Source organism: Rhinolophus sinicus, linkage group LG01, assembly GCF_036562045.2.
Source record: "Rhinolophus sinicus isolate RSC01 linkage group LG01, ASM3656204v1, whole genome shotgun sequence".
Taxonomy (NCBI): domain Eukaryota; kingdom Metazoa; phylum Chordata; class Mammalia; order Chiroptera; family Rhinolophidae; genus Rhinolophus; species Rhinolophus sinicus.
This window is the reverse complement of record NC_133751.1, coordinates 10,174,742-10,186,083: the sequence shown is the minus strand read 5'-3', so window position 1 is coordinate 10,186,083 and position 11,342 is coordinate 10,174,742. Positions and strand designations below refer to the sequence as shown.

Below are 11,342 nucleotides of genomic sequence, written 5' to 3'. Positions count from 1 at the left end.
TGTCATTCCAAATATCAGTCTCCAGTTCCAGAGAGCATGTGTCCAATTGCCTTTTCCATACCTTTCGCTGAGTCTTTCAAAGGCACCTTATATTCAAAATGTCCAAAATAAAGCTTGAGGTCTTTTCTCCCACAAACGCGTGTCCTTTCTATCTTTCCCCATCTGTTTGAATGGAACCACCACCCAACCAACTATGCAAGTCTTTCTGACAACCTTTCCCCTCTGCCACTTTGGAACAAATTCAAAGTAATCTTTTCTTTGCAGAAAAGTTTCATTAGCCTTTTCTTTGTTTTGAAGAATAGAAAGAATGCTTCATGTGTCCCAAGGCTTAAGAAAATTCCAGTACTAATGGCACACAAGATAATTGGAATTTTTAATAAAACGCTTTGCATTTTCATGATAAGGATTCTTGTAGGGCCATTATCCAAGGACCTATCTTAATTTACATAGTAACTGGGAACTCCAGGATTTATGACATTTCTTGGATCTTGATTTCACAGGAGGAGATAATTTATGGAAAACCCTTAAATCACTGTCAGCCCCAGAATACTCATCCAGTTGTCCTTTCAGGATATAACCAATTAACGATTACAGTCTCTAAATAAAACCACACAATAATTACTGAATAAAAATAAAAAGTTTCTTTGGAGTGGGAAAATGACAAGGCGATACATGAAATAGAGTCCCTGGGGAAGAATAAGAAATTTGTCATTTAAATATGTTTGAAAATTTAGGTATTGTTTTCATAGGTTTTGGGTTTGTTTGTTTTTTATATTTAAAAAAAAAAAAAACTATCTGAAAAGATGTCACCAGAGAAAAGAGGGAGTAAAAGACATGATTAGGCCTGATTGTAGGTAGAGACAGAATAACGTAGCTGTCAGCTTCATTCTAAATGGACCAATAGCTTTGCTCAGTGGCAGTATTGTAGCCAATGAGGTTTATCTGAGGTGTGATTATTGCTAATTGAAACTAAATGGACCAATAGAGCGAAATTTCCACTATGCTGGTTTATTTTTCACTGGTGTATTGACCTCAAGGCGCTCTGGTCTGAAGACTGAGCACTCTCTCATCTGCAAAGGAAAAATTCTCTGTTCTATCTGGACTCAAGCACTGACTTTCTCAGTTTATTGACAAACAATTTCAAGAATAAAATTTGGGTGTTTTGTCAAGGTGAGACTTAAGTATTAGGCTCTTCCTTGGAAATTTTTAGAGTTAATTTATCTCCATAATAGAAAGAGCCAAAATGTAGGTATCGTCTCCAAATGAGAACTAGTCTAGAACTCCATCTAACCAAGATGGTTCCTCTTTCTTTTTAATAAGGAATTTGTGTGGGGTAGGGGGTTTGGGATTCTTGTTTTCAAATTTCACCATCACCTCTTACTAGCTGTGTGACCTTGGGCAAGTTACTAGGCCTCTCTGAACTTCCATTTCCTCATGTGTAAAATGGCAATAATTAGACCTACCTTATAGGTATGTTGTTAGGATCAAGTAGCATCAAGTACACAAAGTACTTGGCATAGTGTCAATAAATCTTAGTTTCCTTTTTAATGTTTTTCTTTGATTTTATAGTATTTAAACTTTAATGATCATCTCTCATGTAAACATTTTAAATATATGACATCAAAAACTTGCTAAAAAATGCCCATTACAAAAGGAGCCATTAAAACTTCTACGGTTTGTATGAAACTTTGCATGCTCACAGCATTCATAACTGTAGCATGCCCCACCTCTGAGGTCCCATGGGATTTCTGTAGGTGGGGAACCACTGGCTTCATAGTTGAGTAAACTGAGGCATGAAGGAACATGTATAAAGAGCTTGCCACCAGTAACAACCAAACAGCTACCATGCTTCAGAGAGCTCCAGTGAGCCAAACTCATTTATCAAAACAACAGAACCACCAGCTCCTATACACAAAGCAAGGCTGAACCAACAAAGGCCAGTAAACGCAAGACTGGATCCCAAGGCTGGTGTTTTAAGTGATAAGGGTGGCCCACCTTTATCCTTTGGCCAATATTTATTCCGGTCCTACTATGGATCTGGAACTGCAGCAGTGCATGACGAAGGCGTGCTGCATGTCTTACAGGACTTACATCTTAGAAGGGAGACCGATAGTAAGCAACTGGGTGTACAATCCATTTTTACTGAATTTCTATGTGATAACTGCTATGAACGAAGAGGGCCGGGAGGGTGAGCGCATATCCCAGGGAGGTTTCACATGGTCCGGGCGGTGTGGGGGTGTGCTCTGGGGAAGCAACAGTCTGACATAAACACTGCAGAATGATAGGCGTTAACTAGGTGAAGTGTGTGTGTTGGGGAGCGTGGTGGGAGTGGGGTCAGAATGCTCCATGCAGAGCCTGCAGCTGTGTGCAAATTCCCGAGGCGGGAAGAAAGGAGCAGGGAGTGTTCGAAGGACTGAGCCCCACGATGTGGCTAGCACCCTACAGGGTCCCAAATAGGCTGGTGAGGGAGCCCGGGCCACATGTCACAGAACCTTGTGAAGCGTGTACGTCCCAAAAGCAACCTGGCCACAGCAGTGAAGTTGGAAACTGGTTGGTGCATCTGAGTCATAGGGAACTGAAACTCACTACTCCCAAAAAGTGAAAACCGTTTTGGTTAGCTTGGTTTTATATCAGTAAGGGGTTGTCCAGCTGACATGAATTGCTAGTCAAAAAAGTGTTCTATTTTATTAGCTACCAGCCCCTCTCCCCCAGTAAGTAACCTTTTTCACTTTCCGTTTCATCTTGAACCTAGTGTATACAAGTGTGAAGTTAAGTCCACTTCCCAGATGCTCACTGTGCAGCAGATGAGCCCCTAAACGTCATGTGGGGCTGACAGTGGAGAACTGACAGTGGTTCTCAAACTTGGCTGCGTCTCTAAAACCCACGTGCCCAGGCCTCACCCCAGGCCAGTGAAATCTGACTCTTTGGGGTAGTGGGGAGAGACTGGCATCAGTATTTTTTTTTTTTAACTCCCCAGGTGCTTCCAATGCCCAGCCAAGTTTGAGAAGCTGTGAACCAGAGACTCTTCGGATGAGTCCATCCTGCCCCGTCCCCACCACCCATCCAACTAGGAGGACAGAAGGAGGAGCAGCGGCAATGCCTTCAAAGGGTTCAGGACTTTCTTTTAGCCAAGAAGGGACTAGAAGGTGAAAGAGAATATCCAGATATAACCTGCAGATGAAGGAGCATCTACGAAACAAACACACCAAAGAGCGATAAACTAGCAAACCCCTCCCGTGTCTCTTTCTTTCTGATGAGGGCATTTCTGGGGCGTCGCCAGATAACGCACAGGTTTGGATAAGCTGGGCCCGGAAGGTGCTCACTCCCTCAACGTCCATCTGCGAGACCCAAGGGGCCACCGATTGTCACGCGGGTCTCGGGGCCTGGGCTTGAGCTGCACCCATTAGCAGACAGCCCGGCCCTGCGCGCCTATCCCGGCGTCCTGGTGACCCCCGTTCCCGGCGCCTGCCAAGCAGGTTGTCATCACCCGTACCGTCCTGCCCAGGGACATCTGGCTAAGTGGCACCTCCCTCTGCCTACTTTCTCCGCCCTCCCGCCCCTCCCCTCCCCACCCTTCCCTTGTTTGGGGCACTAAGGTCACAAGCGTTCAACAATTCGACGTGGGAAGTCTCCCGGAGGAAGTGCCGGTCGTAAATTTCATCCAACAAGAGGCTGCCATCCAGCGCAGGCTTGTGAGGAAAGCTCCCAGCCACTAATCGCTGGCACAACGCACGCCGGGCTAGGCTGGGGACATGAAAGTTGTTGGGGGGCGATATGCTCAGTAACACATTTGTGAGCGTGTGTGTGTCCGTGTCCCTCTGCTTCTGGTATTGACCGACTTATTATAACCTTTAGATGTGGACCCGGTCCTTATGTGTGTAAAATCCACACTGCAGGTCACGTTTAGGAGAGGATGGTAGGAGAGTATCTCTTTACATTGGAGAAGTATGTTAAGCTCCATCTGGACAGTCTCAAGCCTGCAGTTCAGGCCATGAGTTTATGAAAGGCAACGTTTGAATGAGTATCGTGATGTGATGACTGCTGTATTGTCTGTCTTACCATCTGAATGTGATGACCGTGCCCCACAAAACGATACACCCAAAGGATGAAAGACAGGTTCTAGTCCCAGCACTTGCTGTGTGACCCTGGGCCAGTCACTTTACATCTCTGACCTCCATTCCCAGTTGTGGTGTGAAGGAGTTGAAGGGTCAGGCAGGGACCGCTAGGCCTTCTGAGGTGCCAGCAAGGTGAAGGAACAGCCTGGTCTCATTCAGCCTTTGTCCTTTTGAGCTGCCATTTGCTCAAGGGAAACCTCTGCAGGGACTGGCTCTCTGGCTGGGTGAGAAAGCCCAGGGGAGTCAGCCCACGTCAAGGAAAGGGGGTTACCACACCAGATCCCCACCTGCCCTGTGCTGGGGCGACAGGGGAAGCAGACGTGGGGATGGATCACTGACCCCGGCACTTTTGTTGAGTACCTTCGGGACGTTTTCCAATAAATAAGTAATGCTTGCTCCGGAAGGAATTTGAAGACTAATGACAATTGCTACCACACACCAGGCACAGCTCTAACCCTTTACCTAAATTAACTCACTTACACCTCACAGCACCCTCCTGAGGTAGATACTATTATTAGCCTAGTTTTGCAGATGAGTAAACTGAGGTGCAGGGATGTTAGTAACTTGCCTAAAAGCATACCACAGGTAAGAGGCAGAAAGGAGACTTGAACCCCTGCCGCTGGCTGGCTCTGGGAGCCCATGCTCTAAGTGGTTAGAGGTACTGAGAGCTGCCAGCCTCGGGCCCTCTGCAGAGACAGTAGTACTTCCTGTGGTGGGACTGAGTGAGGCTGGCTATTCCAGAGAGCAGGAAGCCAGGAGGGGGGGCACAGGCAGGGCAGGGCAAGGGCCCAGCTGGCTGGAGTACCGCCCCAGGAGAGGATGCGTCCTTGGGGCATTATGCCTACTTAAAGCTCTTCGGCTCAGATTTTCCATCAGGCCCCAGAAGAACCATTTGGGGACAACACAGAGATCTCTGGGGAGATAAATGGTACCAACCAGACAAGCTTCACTCTTCAGACCAAAAAAAGAAAATCCCTTTGGGGCCTGAATTATTTGGACAAAAAATTAGAAATATAGGTCAGTCCCAGATCTTTGAGCACCCCAGTGAGACACGGGGGTCATCTTCTGTAGACACAAAGAACCCTTAAAAGAATAAGCCATTCTTGTCCTGGTGTTGAGTTTTGATGACTTTTGCCGGAAAACGCTGTATACTTAGACAAAATAATTCTGTGGAGGCAAGTTATCTGGATAACTGTCTGATAGAAACTCCTGATCACATTTTACCACTGATGTTCTCTGCTTGCCTTGACCAGCATGTTTTGCATGTGTTTCTACCAGTGAGTGGAAAATTTCTGTATCGGGAGCTTTCTTCAAGCTTCTCAGAGCACCCACTTTATGAGGGGTGTCAAACTCAAGCGAGAAGCCATTTTAAAACCAGAAGAAAAAATCATGATAGCCCGTAGTGTTCCATGCACATCTGCAGAGTGCACACTCGTTGCCAGTATTGCCTTCTGCACAGGGCTTATTAATGTCTTCTATGCCAATGTTCCACTACTTCCTTGGTTTACGGTGTGCCCAACCTTTCAGTACTGGCAAGGTTTTGTTCAGCTTATCTTGCAAACATCGTATTTTTTTCCCCAGGTGGCAGAGCAAACACAAGCTGCCTATATGGTCATCTGATCATTGACCCACATTTGAAGCTTTCATTGGAAACATATCCCGCCCCCATCCCCCATCCCAATGGACGAACATCCACAGTAGATATCCAGCATAAAGTCCCCTTTGTCCAGTGGCTCCTTGCATGGCAGGGGGCTCAGAAAGTTGGGACCCCAGTTGTCCCCACAGAGATGTTGATGCTTCGGCTCATCTGAGACTGGAGAGCTCGTTTCTTTCTGATGTGTAACTTGGAGGCCTCCAACCTACAAACACCGGTGTATCATCAGCTTTCCTTCAAAATTAGGAACTAAAGGTTGGCCTGCGTGTGTGCTTCCCTGTCCAGAATGTGGGACAATGTAATTTTAACTGTGGAATGCTTCCTGTATAGAATAATGCTATATGATGACTTGCTACAGAAAGAGAGAGAGAGAGAGAGAGAGAGAGAGAGAGAGAGAGAGAGAGAGAGGAATTGGGAATAAAAATACCACAGTCTCATAGCCTCAACCCCAAACTGGTGTTGATACAATTTCTCCCCACATAAACAGTGATGTTTCTGAATTCACTCTGGCTGCCACTGAAAGCCCCTGCTTTTCCCAGTGACCATGGGAGGCTCCAAAGGGGTGGGACGAGAGTTGGGAGTGGGAGGCAGAGTGTCAGCGCTAAGCTCCATCCTAGCTTCACATAAAGGAAGCAAAATCAAAACGCAAGGCTGGAAAAAAACACACACACAACTAAATTTAATTGGCTAGGAAACAGGATTCCTGCGGCCTTTGATTTCTCAGCTTCCAGAGAAGGATTTAGGCAGGGAGACTTCCCCGCCCTCAGGATAAAAAAAAAAGGATTAAATTCAGGTTTGATCTGGCCAGTACAAATTGCACGTAGAGTATACAGTTGCTCTGCATATTGCATGTTTTCATGGAGAGCGAAAGGGGGAGAGAGGGAGGGCAGGATACTGATGAGGGGGAAAAACTAAAAACAACTTGCTGTTTTCATATGGTAGGATAAAACTGTTTTGTCTCTGTAGCTGTGCCGAATGTCACCATGTCGTGACAAGATTTTTTTTTTAATTAGGCTAAGCTCTTACCCGAGCTGTAGCCCCCCGCGCCCCACCCCAAGGTATTGCAGCTTTAATTGTGTTCAGTATGATCTACCGAACAATATGTCTTGATAAATGTGAATGGCAATCCAGTGTACGGTTCCCCTTGGCATTGCTGCAAAGCCAGGCCTCGCTTTAGTGAACCCGTTCAGGAATGTGGGTTAATTCGGCCGACCCTTTTTACCCCCACAGCTCTGTTTTTGTGAGGTTGGCAGAAACTGACACGTTTTCTTTTGCTTAATTAAGTTGTTCAGTAGAAGGCTGGTCAAACAGTTGCATCTACGTGGGGAGTCTGCAGATACACAGAAAGCCGTGGGCGTTTCCAACATAAAAAGGGGGATTCTGTTATTGTTTGGGTGTAGACGGGTCATTTTTTCAAAGTTACTGCTGCTTGAGTGACCACAACCCTGCACGCAGCCTTGAAAAGACATTAAAGCTGCTTAAATACAACCACCTTGGGTTCTAAAGTTTATTTTTAAAAGAGAGAGAGTGCAAGAGGGAAATGAAACGGTCTCATTTATGTGGCATTTTATTTCTTTCTGGCCTCCCCCCCTTTTTTTTAAAGGCAAACAGTGGGCTCATTTAAATAAGAGATGCCCGTACATTCTGAATTACATACAGCTGGTATGATGAAACCCTCTTTCCATGTGGTAAAACAAAATTGGTGCCCACGGAACTTGCCTTGGCATTAGCTTTCTGGGGAGAGGAGTGGGCTGTACGCACCTTTACACCAGGCGTTGGGGATGGGGTAAAAAAATCTACCCACAACCTCCCAGCTGATGAAATTCCGGCTTTCATTCCTTGCTGATGTTATGACAACCACAAACAATATCAGTCTCATGGATATTCAAAGGAACTGAGGACCTGACTGGAGGCCTCCCTCATCATGCCTCCATCGGTACTTAAAGCTTCCCAAATTCTAATTTAAATCATCGTTCTCTTTTGCATGCATATCCCCCTGAATTCTGTGGCTATTTGGCCCCACCAAGAGTGTTCCTTCTTGCTAGTACAGTGTGATCTAATTAACAGGAAGCATGTGAATGGAACTGGAGCTGGACTTTGAGATCTTATGGGAAACGCCAAACTGTGTGGTCCTGTATGCGTTCTCATACAGGATCTACTGTAGGACCCTGATAGAGTTCTCATCGATGACTTTGTGCCTCAGTTTATCCATAACAGCAGATGCCCAATGCAGGTCCTTAGCAAGCACCTAATATAGCTTTCTGAGCTTAACTTGCTCTCTTCCTCACTCTGAATAAATCAGTACCTGGAAAACCCACTGATCCCACAAGCCCTTGGCGCCATTGTGCTGTTATCAATACCTAGATGTTCACCAGTTAGAAAGCTCTGGCTCTCGTCAAATCTGCTGGACCCCTTGGTTATGCATCGGGGTTTCATTCAGGGCTGCTGGAGGGATGTTTGCATACCCTTGGTCTCAGCACAGACAGCCCTTATATCTGCTCTGAGGCCATGACTCAAATTTTCCATCAGACTCCGAAAACCAGTTCTTAGGAAGCTCAGTGCTTTTTCCTTCTAGAGAGGGAAAGACTGGATGGTCAAACATCTTAAGGGTCTTTACTGTGATTTTTTTTTTACCTCTTTTTATACCAGGAAAGAATGGGCAGTTATTGGATTGATTTAAGTTGCATGAATGGCGAAATGGCAAAGTGATTCTTTAGGGAAAGAAATCTACTTCGGAGTATAAATTTCTTGGACCAGCACTCTACACTGATACCAGTTATGTGTTCATTATAAGCCATGCCTGTTTACTCCCCAGACATTGCCAGAGTTGGTTATATTAGGTTGGTGCAAAAGTAATTATGATTTTCGCAATTATTTTAAACCTTTTAAACTGCAATTACGTTTGCACCAACCTAATAGATCTATATTCAGGACACCATGGTCCTATATTTAGATTTTGTATATTCAGCTGCCCCAAAATACACAAGAAAAGGTCTATATTTCAAGGTCCTTCCAACCTGTAAATAGAGAGGGTGGGGGGGTTTACAAGTTCTGGTTTGTGCAACCATTCCCAAAGTGACTTGTTCTTCTAAAGAATCAAAGCTCAGCTGCACAAAAAAATGCAGAATGCTTCCCCAGTTCCGGTGACCGATGTTTATTGGTCTGCCACGTCCCTGCCTTACTCCTCTCTCACGGAAGGCCCCAGAACGCATGTCTTTCCCACCAGTCTTCCGATGGGGCTGTACTGCTTAGGTTACTTGCTTTACCTTCAAAAAAGACCTAGTTCAAAACTACACCGCCCCCACCCCAACACACACACAACTTTTCAGTAACAGCTGACTGGCTGGTCCCATCATCTCTGGAAGAGAGGGGTTGTCAGAGGCCAGCGGAGACCTGAGCAGATGGGAGCCGACATGTCCAGGCGGCAAGTGGATGAGGGAGTCACGCCGCCTGGCAGTCTTCCCACAGTCTGGAGGTGGTGTGTGCGGCTGGCAATGCAGTTCCCACTCGAGGTGGCGGGCCCTCTCCCCCTTTCCAATTCCCTGACAGCCCTGGCAGATTTTTCTTTGGCTTTTAAAAATCCAGGACATACTACTGCTCAAAGTCGCCAAGTTCCAGCTGCTAGAGAGCCGGCCTTTGGCTCTGTTGCCCACCACCAACTTTACGTCTTTACACCCAGGGAAACAGAAGGCCTTCCTGGATGCCGGCAAGCCCACAAGATTCGGATGCTGCCACTCGGGTCCTGGAGACAGAGGGGATGACTCACAAGGGCTGGCCAGGAGCCATCCCACTATCCCTGGCACTTGCTGTACCACATGGAGCCCTGCAGCTCTACAGGACAAAGAGGAGCGTTTTTATCAGCCCAACGTTCTGCTGACAAATGCATAATAAACTGACAGAAAGCGACCAAGCAGCATTTCAAAGCCCCCAGTTATGGGGAGGCAGAGCCCGGGCGGGACGGTCACTTTCTGCAGGTGTTCGGCCAGTGTCCCTGCATTTGCATGCATTTGCATATACTGTCAAACAGTTGGCTGACAGAAAGTCTGAGGAGGCCTGGACACAGCCCAAACCTGTCAGTGGCTTTCTCCTTGCCAGTCAAGGTTGGCTTGGGCTGCAATTAAGGCAGGAAACGAATACTTCTGACATTGCAATATACCCCACCGCAGCTGGGCGAAGTTAAACGGAAGAGTGTGCTTCATTTAGAAAGACAAGATGCACGCTGGAAAAAAAAGAAAGAAGGAAAGGAAGGAAGGAAGGCAGGCAGATCATGCTAAATGCTCAGAAAGTGACACTCTCTACGCATTCCTCAAAGGGAGAAAGATAGTCTGTAATCCTCCCTAGCTGCCATGCTGTGTTGTCCGTTGTTGTTTGGGGTGAGTGAGCAGATCCCCCCCACCCTCCACCCCCGCTGCGTGAGGCCAATTCAGCATGTGAAAGGGGCTTGCCCAACACTACACCTTCTATCTTCAGGCATCGGGAATAATCTCAGGCAGAAGGGAGAGAGCAAATCCTGAAGCTGCGTTCCCGTGACACGGTCTGTCCTGTGAGGCTGCTGCTGTCCCGGGCCTCGGGGCTCGGAGGGGGTGAGAAAGTTGAAGCACAGGCGGCATGCTGTTCCCCCATCTCGCTGCCCGAGGATTACAGATCATATTAGCATATGGATTGCGGTGGGAAAGAAACAAAAATCAGAGCCCTCACTACTGTAAGTAGATGGGGGCGGGGAAGGAAGAAAGCCGACAGAAAGGTGGTGATGGTGGTTTTTAAGAACACATGCGCTTTATGTTATGGGAGGCCTGCATCCCTCAGGGATGTTGTTTCACAGATTCTTTAAGCGAGACCTAACAATTTATTAAATACTTCATCTCTAAACAGTGGTGGGCACTAGAGTTTCATGAGCAGCAGACAATAGATTCTGTTTATTCGCCCACAATACAGACACTGTTTAGTTCTGGACTGCAAGTGGCTGAGCCATCTGGCTCATATCTCCACAGTAAAACATTGTCTGTGACACAAAAAATGACTACATCCCCAGGACAAACTAGTGTGACCTCTAAATAAAGCCTTCCTCTGAAACTATGATATCACACTGCACAGGGGACACCAGCACAATTGAATCTGGTCACCAAAAGCCCAAGTGAGATAGGACTATGTAAATGGAATTTTATAGGAGACTTTTTGTCCTCCGTGGCAAACCATCCATATCCGTCCACAGCACTGAAACATCTTTTTAATTCACCCTTGGGACAACAGTGCGGTTCTATTGGGGGGTTGGCAGTCCTCTTTCTCCCGCGCCCGACCCAGGAAGCACACGTCCGCGTCCAGCGGTAGCACCTGCAGCCATGGCTTCCAGCAACATTTCACTGATGGAGGCCCCACCTGCGCCAGCCTTTTTTCTGATATTTGGGAAACAAGCTACCCTTTGTCCTCCCTGCCAGGGAGAAGGCCCAAGTCTGCCAGCTTCTTCACAAATAGCCCAACAAGTCACTTGCAGCATCGTGCCACCTGAATACCCGCTTCACTAGACAAACAAGGTCACACACACACACACACACACACACACACACACTCACTCC

The 11,342-nt window shown here is 46.8% G+C and overlaps 1 pseudogene; it reads left to right on the top strand.

The window, feature by feature from the left end:
- The first annotated feature begins 902 nt into the window (after nt 1–902).
- Nucleotides 903–1,032, top strand: LOC141568151 (U4 spliceosomal RNA; annotated as a pseudogene).
- The last annotated feature ends 10,310 nt before the right edge of the window (nt 1,033–11,342 follow it).